A 13,122-nucleotide genomic window follows, 5' to 3' on the forward strand; every position below is an offset into this window, starting at 1 on the left:
GTTAGCAACATGTTAATCATGCTAGCAACATGCTAGCGACATGCTAACAACATGATAATCATGTTATCAACATGCTAATCATGCTAACAACATGCTAATTATGATAGAAACATACTAGCGACATGCTAGCAACATGCTAATCATGCTAGCAACATGCTAATCATGCGTGAAACATGCTAGCGACATGCTATCAACATGCTAATGATGCTAGCAACATGCTAATCATGCGTGAAACATGCTAGCAACATGCTAGCAGCATGCTAATTATAATAGAAAAATGCTAACAAAATGCTAATCATGCTAGAAACATGCTAGCAACATGCTAATCATGCTAACAACATGCTAATTATGCTAGAAACATACTATCGACATGCTAGCAACATGCTAGTCGAATGCTAATCATGCTAGAAATATACTAGCAAAATGCTTGTCATGCTAACAACATGCTAAAGACATGCTAGTCATGATAGAAACATGCTAGCAACATACTAATCATGCTAGAAACATGCTAGCAAAATGCTAGTCATGATAACAACATGCTAGTAACTTGCTAATAATGCTAGAAACATGCTAATTATGCTAACAACATGCTAATCATGCTAGAAACATGCTAGCGACATGATAATCATGTTAGAAACATGTTAGCAACAGGCTAATCATCCTAGCAACATGCTAGTCGCATGCTAATCATGCTAAAAACATGCTAGTCGCATGCTAATCATGCTAGAAACATGCTAGCGACATGCTAGAAACATGCTAGCAACATACTAGAAACATGTTAGCAACATGCTAATCATGGTAGCAACATGCTAGCAAACATGCTAACAACATGATAATCATGGTAGCAACATGCTAATCATGCTAACAACATGCTAATTATGCTAGAAACATACTAACGACATGCTAGCAACATGCTAATCATGCTAGAAACATCTTAACAACATACTAATCATGCTAGAAACATGTTATTTGACTTTCAGTTTTCTTAAAAAGTAATATTAAAAATCATAAAAACCCCATAGACTTACATTGCAGAGTGCTCAAATTGAGCCAAGACTACGGTGGCCCATTAGTGCACAAGCCAAAAATTCAAATCTAAACTCCCTGAAGCCCTAGACTGAATTAAACTACCATTCTATGTCTATCTATCTATCTATCTATCTATCTATCTGACTGTTTCTATCTATCTATCTATCTATCTATCTGTTTCTATCTATCTATCTATCTATCTATCTATCTATCTATCTATCTATCTATCTATTCTAGTAACATGCTAATGTTAGAAACATGCTAATTGAATGCTAATCATGCTATAAACATGTTTACGACATGCTAGAAACATGCTAGCAAACATGCTAATCATGCTAGAAACATGCTAGCAACATGCTAGTCACCTGTTAGTCATGCTAGAAACATGCTAGCAACATGCTAATCATGCTAGAAACATGCTAGTGACATGCTAATCATGTTAGAAACATGCTAGTCGCATGCTAAACATGCTAGCAACATGCTAGTAGAATGCTAATCATGCTAGAAACATGCTAGCAACATGTTAGCAGCATGCTAATCATGCTAGAAACATGCTAGAGACATGTTAGCAACATGCTAATAATGCTAGAAACATGCTAGTGACATGCTAACAACACGTTAATTATGCTAGCAACATGATATTCATGCTAGAAACATGCGAGCAACATGCTAATCATGCTAGAAACATGCTAGCAACATGCTAATCATGTTAGAAACATGCAAGTAACATGCTAATCATGCTAGAAACATGATAGCGACATGCTAGTAACTTGCTAATCATGTTAACGACATGCTAGTCACTTGCTAATCATGCTAGCAACATGCTATTTTTTAATGGATGGACACTTTATTTCACTTCTTTTGGACTGATGCATGCAACCCGCTGAGTGCCATCAAACGGCTTGAAAGATTCTCTTCCTTCCTTCCTTCCTTTCCTTCCTTCCTTCCAATTAATCTCTTCTTTCCTATTTCTTTCTTTCTTATCTTTCTTACAATTAATCTGTCTTTTTTCTTTCTTATGTTATGGAATTTTTAATATTGTTAATCTTGCATTGATTGCATTAATCAAGTATCTTCTTAAACATACAATGATCAAGGTAGTATATAGTCCATAGGGACATTGAGTTATTTTATGTAACTTGTGCACATAACTGCTTCAGGTTGAAATACAACATTTAAGGGGAAAACTGTTTACCAGGGACTGGCAGTTTTGAGAGTAACCAGACATCTACCATGTAATGTGCATGAGATGTGCATGTGTTATGGGGTGATGTGCACTGAGCAACATGATTTGCTCAAAGGTCCTAATCTGTCCTTCAATGTATATTTTACATACTATAAAAAGTGTGCTGTGAGTCTATGTGTTATCTCTTTGCACACAGACTCAAGCTGTGTGTACCAGATCATTTTCTGCAGAGAATTAAAGCAATACAAAGACAAAAACTCTGTTTGGTGTTTCATTCTCAGTCTCTACAAATTGTTATTGAATTAGAATTTCCACAACAAACTTGGCGACGAGTGACGGGATTCCACAGCTGATCGTCCGGGACCTGAGGACGTTAGTTGGCTGATCACCCTAGACCCACAAAGGGTTTAGCCCTAAACCCCAAAAGGTTTCAGGGAAGGGGGGACTGACGTCTGAGGGCTTGTGGACCTTCACTGCTGGTTTTCTCAAACGGATCAGAAAAACGCGTGCTACAAACCAGTGAGACTGATTTTGAAATTCCAATAACCTTGAAAATTTACAAATTGGGATTTTAATTTGGCGCAAATTAAGATCTGGTATTCCCAGACTTTATTGGCCTAAAACCATCCATTGATGCAAGTCCAAGCCACCCCGTTTCCGAGTAAGTGAAACCAGGTTTCGCAGGTAAGCGAAAATAGGTCTGCGAGTAAGCAGGACCATCTTGCAAGGAAGCAAGACAGGGGGGTGACAAGGCAAGACTTCGGCGAGTAAGTGCGAAGCCACACGGTAGTGACGACTACGTGTGAGGAAAAGAGGACGCGTTCCAGGTAAAGTCTTGGATTGCGGATATGGGGTCTGGGAATGTCAAATCTAAGATCGATCTTGATAATTTGGACAGTCCAATTTACAATGACATGAAAAAGAAATATGGGAAATAATTATGGAAGTCATACCCTGGGTTGAGAATTATGGTTTTCCAAAAAAAAAAAGAAAAGAAAAGGTGTTTAGCATAACAGCCCTTAACAAAATAAAAAAGAGCTTGGAAAAATGTGAAAACAAATTAGAGAATATAAAAAGCAGAAAAACAAACACAAAGACAAGTTTCAGAAGCATAGGAATTTTTATTTTACTTTTTAAAGCACAGGCGGTGAAGCAGCAGAACGCTGAGAAATAAATTTTAATGACATTTAGGAAAGAACTGAAAAGTGATAGTTCTGTAGAAAATGCTGACAAAAAGAACAGATCATACTGTTCAGAATTTTTCTCTTTATCCCCTTAGAGAACTGCGGTGTGCCAAAGTGGACTTTGATCTGGACTCCTGGCTTCACCCCTATCGACTAATACCACAGCAGCACCACATTCAACCCACCACCGCTGCCTCCATCCTACAGAGCAACTGCATCTGCACCGCAGTCCTTGACGCCCGACGAAAGACAAGCACAGATCTTCGAATTGACCAGCAACAACTTCGACAGCATCATAATCATCCAGAACGTCTGCCACCAGCGACGGCGTAAGAGCAGTGGAATACTCCGTGACTGGAGTCAGCACCATATCTAAAGCTCATGAGAGAGTGACACTGCAGCTGGACAGCCTGAAAGAGGATGAACTGGGAGAAAAAGGAGAGTACGTCAGAGCTTTCCCCCATGATTCAAGTGGCTGGGCCGAACGGAACTGTGATGGTCTTTCGACCACGGAACTAGAAGGACTTGAAAGAGGCTATGACACACCTGCTTTACCCCAAAGACTCTGGAGAAAAAGTTTGAAAAGAATTTGGACAATTTTGTCAAGAATTCAGCCCAACCATTCAAGAATTGAAACATTTGCTTATGCTCAAACTGGGGGCAACAGACTGGCACAAAATAAGACCACATTTCCCTACAGGCAATGCTCAAATGAAGAATGCCGACTGGAATCACGCCAACGACAAGGCATATCGTCAAGCAGTGGAAACACTGTGTCAACGACTCAAGACTGACTTTTCAGTCAGAGTGAACCCACCAAAATCAAGAGGACGAAGACAGTCTCAGACTGATCCAGATCTTTGCTTTTACTGTGGGTAGAGGGGACATTGGAAAATTTCACTGTCCACATTTGATCAACCAAACGGCGGCTGGACCAGATAAAGCTGAGGCTGACTGACAACAGAGACTTTCACAGCAGAAGCTGGAGAAGGAGGGGGGGGAAGTCAGGAGCAAAGTCCACCAAGGCCACGCCAGCACAAACAGATAAGTCTGAAACACACACACATTTTTCTCTAAAGCTCACTGCAACGAAGAAAATATGCTTGCTCATATTTCCGCTCTTAGCAATGAAGAAGAAAAATGCTTGCTCTGATACATGATCACATTGGAAGATTAGAAAATTACAAATCTTCTCTCGACCAAGAACATAGGCACATACATATAGTCATCCAAATAAATTAGATTATAAACAAATGCCACAGATTAAATGATGGGTTAATGGAGTTGAAAGGGCTGGCAACTCAGTAATTAGAATGGATGAAATAGATCCAATTCCAAAATTAAGTGGAATTTTAGTTTGGTCTATCTGGTTAAACTGTCAGAGAAAATTTCACTTTACCATTGAGATGTGAGGATGAGAATGGCATGAACTTTAAGCATTGTTTAAGCATTGTTTTCTACTGTCAGAAAACTGCCTTCAAAATTTGTTAGAAAGAGATTTCACTGGGAAGTGGGCCAGTGCCAAATTCAAACTTTAGCCACAACCCAACCAATCGCAGTTGTATATTTACCAGTGGAAACTGAAAGATGATGATGAATTATGTGAAAAGCTTGTCAATGCTGCAAAAGACAGTTTCACACCTAATTCTGAATTATGCCATTCTCTGATTTACATTGCTCAGCACATACATTGTTTGGAAGAGGTTTTGTGTAGAAATGGTTTTCATGTATAAACATGATAGACCTGAAATGGTTAATCTGGACAGAAAACAGATGTGCTGTTGCTGTTGATTTGAGAAATGAACAGCAAATGTTTTTGATGTTGTTTGATTCTCTTCAACATGTTGCGTTTATCCAGAAAGAATAACGAACATTGGGAAGACATTGTTTTATTTGTAAAAATTTGTATTTTTCATGTGAACTGGGTGGAGACAGCAGAGGACAATGTCGAATACAATCCAACACTGTCTGCATACCGAATGTGTTTGCACGGGCCTGCTGTTAAAGCTGTACGCACAGTCTGTGTGATTGATGACACAGAGACCGGTCACTGCTTTCTCTCAGCGTAAGAAGCAGAGTCTCACCCAGCACTGAGAGAAGTCCCTAAGACACTCTGGGCTTTATCTAAATTTGATGTTGGGCTGATTAAAAATTGTGAATCAGTATCAAGTCACTCCAAAATCTGATTACAGACCCTGTAAACCTCAATATCCTCTAAAAAGAGAGGCTATTGAAGGTATAACACCAGTTTTGAATAATTAAGACCTGCTGGGGTAATTGTGCACTGTGAAATTCTCCTGTGCATACACCTATTTTCCCTGTTATAAAGATTAAGAAACATGCGAACAAGACACTGTAAACTTATAAAACATTGGCTACTGAGGGTCGCAAAGCAAGTTTGTCAAAACTGCAGGTTTGTAAAAAGGGAGGTGATATTTTTAGGTCATCTCATCACTAAAAATGGCAAATTTAATCTGAGAAACTAAAAGAGACAATTCAAAAGATTCTAAAGCTTATTATGAAAAAGCAACTAATGTAATTTTTGGGCATGTGTTCGTTTTGTCGAACGTTCATTCCAAATTATGTTAAATAGACCCCAGAAGCAGAGCACTTTGGCTCACGGGAAGGGCTTGCAGCCACATGACAAGCTGACATGGACCCCAGAAGCAGAGAAAGCATTTAAGAATATATTACTGATAAAAACACATCACTAACACTGGGACTCCCAGACCCAGAGAGAAATTTTGTACAAACTGTTGATGAGAGAATGGTTTCTGTTCTGTTACAGGATCATGGGGGAGACCTGTGGCCTATTTTTCAAGTAAGCTCGATCCGGTAGCGGCAGGCATGACAAAATGCCTGAGAGCTGTTGCATCTGCAGAAAAAGCTATTTTATCTTCAAGGGAAATTTTGGGGGTACTCTGATGTGACTTTGCTCGTGCCACGCTCGATCTCTGTGATCCTGTTGGAACAGAAAACATCCCATTTGTCAACCGACAGATGGCTCAGGTACAATGCAATTCTATTTGAAATGCCAAAACATCACGATTAAAAGATGCACAGTGTTAAATCCTGCTACACTGCTCCCTACGAAGCAGGATGGGGAAACAACACAACTGTGTTGCCACATTTGAAAAGGTCTGTACACCAAGATCAGATTTAAAAGAAACCCCCTTAGAAAATGCTGACTTAATTTCTGATCATTGATGGTTAAGCATCTAGAGACCCAAATATTGGCAAAAACAGGAACAAATTAAGCTGTAACAACTGCATATGCAACAATAACATCTGGAGCGCTCCCCGCGAATTGCTCTGCGCAAGCGGCTGAATTGGTAGCATTGACAGAGGCTTGCAAAATTGCTAAAGGGCAAACAGTTACCATCTACACAGATTCTCGTTATTCTTTTGGGGTTTGTCATGATTTTGTGGCATTGTGGAAACACAGGAAATTTCTAAAGTCCAATGGCAAGACTGTTTCTAAACCATGATAAATAGCAGCATTGTTTGAAGCAATTTTGTTTACCAAAGTCAACTGCTATCTGCAATGCGTCACACATTCCAAAAACTGTGATGATTTTGTGTTTTTAGGTAACAATCATGCTGATACTGCAGCAAAGGATGCAGCTATGAGAACAGAGCCTTCTTTTACCTGTGTAACACTTAACAATGACTTATTCACACTCACTTCTGATTCTCTTACAGCATACAAGCTTTTGCCACAGCAGAGGAGAAGAAACAATGGGTGAAGGCCAAGTGCAAACTGATAAACAACCTTTGGCTGAGTACTGAAGGCAGACCATGTCTACCAAAACACTTTTTCCCACACTAATGCAAAACTTATACATGGCCTAGATCACATGAGTTAAGGGGGAATGTTTGATGTGCTAAATCAATATTGGTTCAAAAGGGGATTCACTTTCTTTGCGGAAAGGTATTGTCAATCATGTATGATCTGTGCCACAAGCAAAGTGGACAGAGGGCAAATGATTCCTCAAATGGCACACCACTTCCAAATCAGCGATTTGATCATATAATGTACGAGTGACAATGGCACACCTTTTGCAAATGAAGCCATCACTCAGGTGGGACATTAAAGAACAAATTAATGAAGTGTTGTGAGCAGGACAGGACTGTCTTGGGTAGAAGCACTCCCCATTGTGTTAATGTATATGAGAATGAGAAAAAGAACAAAGTCTAACCGAGTCCATTTGAAATTTGGTTTGGCAGGCCAGCTTCCATTGGAGTGGGACCAGAACCATGACCATTACCCTCTACAGATTTGTGTGAAGATGACATGCTAAACTACTGTCGATAGTTGTCCTCTTGTTCTCTCTCAGATATCTCAGCAGGTCACAAGGACGCTCTGCCCAAGCCCGCGGAAGGAGTCTGCATGATATCAGGTCTTGCTAATAACACACAGTGGTGAAAGTGGCAGAGAGAGCTACGGGGGTACATGCAGGTCACTGCAGGAAGGTTCCAGTGCCACCAGACAGCTACAGCTCAGTCAAAGTGAATTGACCAGCTGCCCCGTGCCAAGGGGGACGTCTGGCTGACTTAGGTGAACAAACATACAGTGGTGTTGGGAGCTGAACACGCAGCAACATCACTGTGTGGGAGTGATCTGGGGTCAGTTGGGCCAACGGATGACATCGAGCTGTTGGGAAATATACCATCCGACCACTGCAGCAAAACTACACGACCAACTCGACAAGAGGGAACACAGGCTGTGGAACGGAGTGGAGAAGTTCTTCCATGCTGTAGTTCTGGCGCTTGGGGTCAGCCTTCTTCAAATTGAAGTCCAAATCAGGAGATATAAACTGAACACTACTAAGGTGGTAAGGGAAGGCGTCAAGAAGGAACTACGAGGGCTGAGGCTCACTGCACTGCAAGACCGACTTGTCCTGGACCAGCTCACCACATCTCCTGGGTGGGGGGGGGGGTACTTTTGGGAACTGCATGGTGTATGTATATTCCTGATAACGATGCTGATGGCCACGTGATAGATGTGGGTATTAAGAACATGACTAATGCAATTCACAGGTTGACCAGCTATAATCAAATATAAAGAGTTGTTTGTTTTCTTTGAGCTTGCTTATATGTTAGGAAGATATATTCCATAAAAAAACAATGCAAATGCTTTTTTTTTTTTTTCGCGCCTTATGAGAGTAATGGTGTTTGTAAATCTTGAATTTACTGATTGATGTAAACTATAAGGTAAAGTGTTCACAAATTTATCTACATTTAATCAATATAAGTGATCAATAAGATCAAAAGGGATGAGTGTTATGGAATTTTTAATATGTTAATCTTGCATTGATTGCATTAATCTCATTTAAAGTATTCTTCTTAAACATACAATGATCAAGGTAGTATATAGTCCCATAGGGGACATTGCAGTTATTTTATGTAACTTGTGCACATAACTGCTTCAGGTTGAAATACAACATTTAAGGGGTAAACTGTTTACCAGGGCTGGCAGTTTTGAGAGTAACCAGACCATTTACCATGTAATGTGCATGAGATGTGCATGGTGTTTTATGGGGTGATGTGCACTGAGCAACATGATTGGCTCAAGGTCCTAATCTGTCCTTCAATGTATCTTTGTACATACTATAAAAAAGTGTGCTGTGAGTCCTGGTGTGGTTATCTCGTTTGCACACAGACTCAAACTGTGTGTAAACCAGATCATGCGCTGCAGAGAATTAAAGCCAATACAAAGACCAAAACTCTGTTTGTGGTTCATTCTTCTCAGTCTCTACAAATTGTTGGAAGTGAAGTAAATTTCCGCGACACTACTATCTCTTTTTTCTTTTAATCTTTCTTTCATTCTTTCTTACTAATCTTTCTTTTTCTTTCTTTCTTTCTTTCTTCTTCTTTCTTAGTTCCTTTTTTTCTTTCTTCTATTTCTTCTTTCCTTCTTTCCTTTCCTATCTTTTTTCTTTATTTTCTTTCTAACTAATCTTTTTCTTTCTTTCTTTCTTTCTTCTTTTTTTCTTTCTTTCTAATGAAACTTTCTTTTTCTTTCTTTCAAACTAGTCTATCTATCATTCTTTCTTTCAAACTAATCTATGCTTAATCTAGTTCTTTCTTTTTGGAAAACTATCTAGCAGGTTCTTTCCTTTTGAACTATAACTATCATTCTTTCTAACTACTCTAATCTATCATTCTTTCTTAAAACTAATCATACTGTTCTTTCTTTCAACTTAAGCTATCAATCTCTACTTAAACTTCGTTAATACTTCTTTCCAAACGTTCTGGTCATGGCTTTCGCAAGCCAACTTAAAGTTTGTCTCAACAAACTTTTTTTTCTAGTTTTTTTTTTTCATGTTATTTAACTCATTTTGAATGATTGCTTGTAAGCATCTAATTTGATTAATTCTAAGTAATTCTAATGTTTTTAATTTAATTAGTAATATTGCTTGTAAAATTCTGTTGCACCAAATTTATTGAGTAAATATAGAGTAGCACTTTTTACGGCGCAGCCGACTGAATTCAGTTTGCTAACTGTTTACTTAGTGTTTTAAACTGGACATGCCCTGTCTCAAAGGGGGAAAAAATGGTTTAACATAAACCAGCGAACTGCAGAATACACACATAATATTTTATATATATCATTATTATATATATAAAAAACACCACAGCTGGGGATTTAAACCTGTGGTTGCTTAAAATCACTACACTTGATAAAACGAATCATCCATCTCACTTCGCAATAATAAAAACTAATCCATGTCATCAAGGCAGATGAATCAAGTTATGTTTAATTATAGTGTTTAAATGCTGATCTTATATTGTTATATATATTCAATCCTGGATTGGCTAATTGGGAGGATTTCCCGTTGGGCCATCTGTTTGTTGGCCGCAAAGGGACAGTGTATTGCATGCCGACTGGCAGGGCAGTTGCTTGTAGCCGGTGAAAGGTGGTGACGATTATAGGGGCCCTATCGGCTGAGGCCAGTCCTTTTATTTATATTTTTTTATATGCTTAGGACAGTTGACAGGGCCACTGCTGCACATAATCACACAAGCTTATCATTTACAACGTTTGTAAGCCTTGCCAAATTTAAACAGTAAACAGAGTTTAAGGCATTTAAACACAACGAGGAAAAACTCGCCATGTCCGCTACACTTGCAGAGTGCCGCATTTCACGTACTGCAACACCAAACTAAGCTCTCCTTCGCATCTCCTGCACCTGATATGAACAAAATCGTAGTTTAATATGCAAAAACGGTACAAAGGACTTAGGTGTGCAAAGAGCCCAATTCAGGCATCTCTGCGTGTTGTGTTTTGTGCGCACAGGGCATATGCAGAGAGATGCGTCTCAAAGAGCTTGAACACTGGCTGCGTAGATATTGTCTCTTAAAGTGACCCCAACCGCCTAATTTATCTAGGCTGCTGTCGGTGTCCTTATCTTAATATTTCAAGAAAATTACAAAGAAAGAAATATATATTACTCCTATCGCCTCTGGATGAATTACTTTTGTAGTTTAACAATAATTAATCCACCAGTCCAAACCAACAATTTTCATACACCAGATACATTTTTGGATATTTTTTTTTACTATTAGGGGCAGGGACACTATAGTTAATTGTAATGTAAAATGAGTATAGCAAAAGTAAAGTTTTAAACCTGTGACATCTTATACCCAAAAATTTCTTTCATACAGTGGTACTACCAGTAAAATTGATAAACCGTATTCTGACACTTGACCTACCATGTTTTGTCTTAAGTGTTTGTTTTCTTGAATTACTAATGCAAACTTTTTATACCACAAACTGAAGCAAATAAAGAATTGCTTGGTGTAATTTTGTTGTTGACAAAGTATGGACAGATTGTGTAAATAATGTCATACTAACAGTGGTCTTAATTTTTGGTATATTGTATTCAAGTACTCAGACATTCTGATCAAAGTTATCAAATTATCACGATGAATTTATTCGGGACACAGTTTAACTCTTGTTTAATTCAGTTTAATCTTGTCTATTTTATACCATTTTATATTACCTTGTTAACCCATTTTAAAACTATAGCAAATAAACCGTGACCTATGACGATATTTTGAAAGTGTCTGATTAAACTTTAGTTTTACTATATTATATTTTCAGGAAGACTATGCAGATAATGCTTTCTGTACCTGGACACCTAGAAACTTTAAAAAAATAGTCAGACATTGTGTAATAGCAGAAATCAATAAATAGAACACATACACATTAAACAATTTCAAATGGACCACTGATACAAACAGCACTGGGGCCCCGCAAACCCCAGCTCCGGTCCTGGCTACTGGGTTGAAATATGCTGCCTGCACTCACAGCAGCCCCACTCATTTTATTTATTATTTTCTCGCAGCCCATATTATTATGTGTCACAAGACCGAAATAATAATACAAACAATTCTCAATTAATTATTAAGCAGTTTCTTTTTAGAAAAGTCATGTTATTTGTGGAATGTCGACATTTGATGAAGGCTTTAAGACCCAAGCAGACTCCCGCCATTCATCTGCTTACCGCTCTCACAATCGAGTGTGACTCGCGCTCAACGAGCCCATGTTTTCACATTCCGTGTTTTGATTTTAACAAATCAGGTTGAGCTCGAATACACCTTATTGATCATGGAGCCCAAACATTTAGCAAGGCAGGAAAACATTTCAGTCTACATGAAGGACTACGTATTTGCTTGGAAGTGAATTGCTGTTAAATGAGAGATGAGACAAAAAACATATAAAAAAAGAAGTGTAGGCTACTCTTAAACTTGGACCTTATTATAGTGAAGTACAAATCCAAACCACCAGAGCTACCTACAACTCTCTAAGGCTACGTCTTCCGACAGTGTCTCATCAACACAGAAACATCATAAAAATTAATTTGCTTTCTGCGCATGACATTAAAGACTTCACAAAAAATCTCAATGCGATTATACAACATGGAAAGCATGAACGTTTTCATGCAGTTTTTCTGCAGGAAATTTGATATATTTTATTTACGAAAAAGAACTCACCATTACTCATGTTCCAGGTCGCACACACTCACGATTGTACGTTGCTACTAAACGCAACTCCACGATCAAGTAAATTTGCTTTCATCTTTGCAGGATGTGATATGAAGAGTGTACAAAGTAAACACAAAAAGATGTGTTTTCAAACGGAAAACGATATGTGGACAGGCCTAAGTGTTCTTTCATTGAAAAGTATGCATTTATCATTATATGGTGGAAATAATATTTTAGTTCAAAACTTTAAGTGCCATTGATTAAAAAAAATGCTTTATTGACTGACATTTCATAAACCTTCAGTTTTTTTATACCAAATTCAAATTGAATCTCAATACTATTAAACTGACTTTAAAATCTCAAGGAGTTTATAAGTTGAAATGGATGAAAATGTCACAGTGCATGTTAAACAGCCTAAATGAACTTGTATCTTCTATAGTAACCAAAGACCTTGAATGCATGTTACCATGAAATTTACAATATAATTTGATTGATTTTAAAATTAACAATTCCTCTATAAAATGGGACAGCAACCGTTATATCAAACATTTTTAAACTGTCCACAGACGAGCAACGTGGGAGGCAGTTTCGGTGCCAGAGCGCACAAAGTGAATGTGCATGCACAATTTTAAGGGGGGAGGAGGCTTTTTGTTTCTTAAAGTAATTTTAAGATGCATGAAAAAAAAAAAAAACGGGATAACACAAACACGAAACTTGTAATTAACAAACATA

Source organism: Cyprinus carpio, chromosome A12 (assembly GCF_018340385.1).
Source record: "Cyprinus carpio isolate SPL01 chromosome A12, ASM1834038v1, whole genome shotgun sequence".
In the NCBI taxonomy this organism is placed as follows: domain Eukaryota; kingdom Metazoa; phylum Chordata; class Actinopteri; order Cypriniformes; family Cyprinidae; genus Cyprinus; species Cyprinus carpio.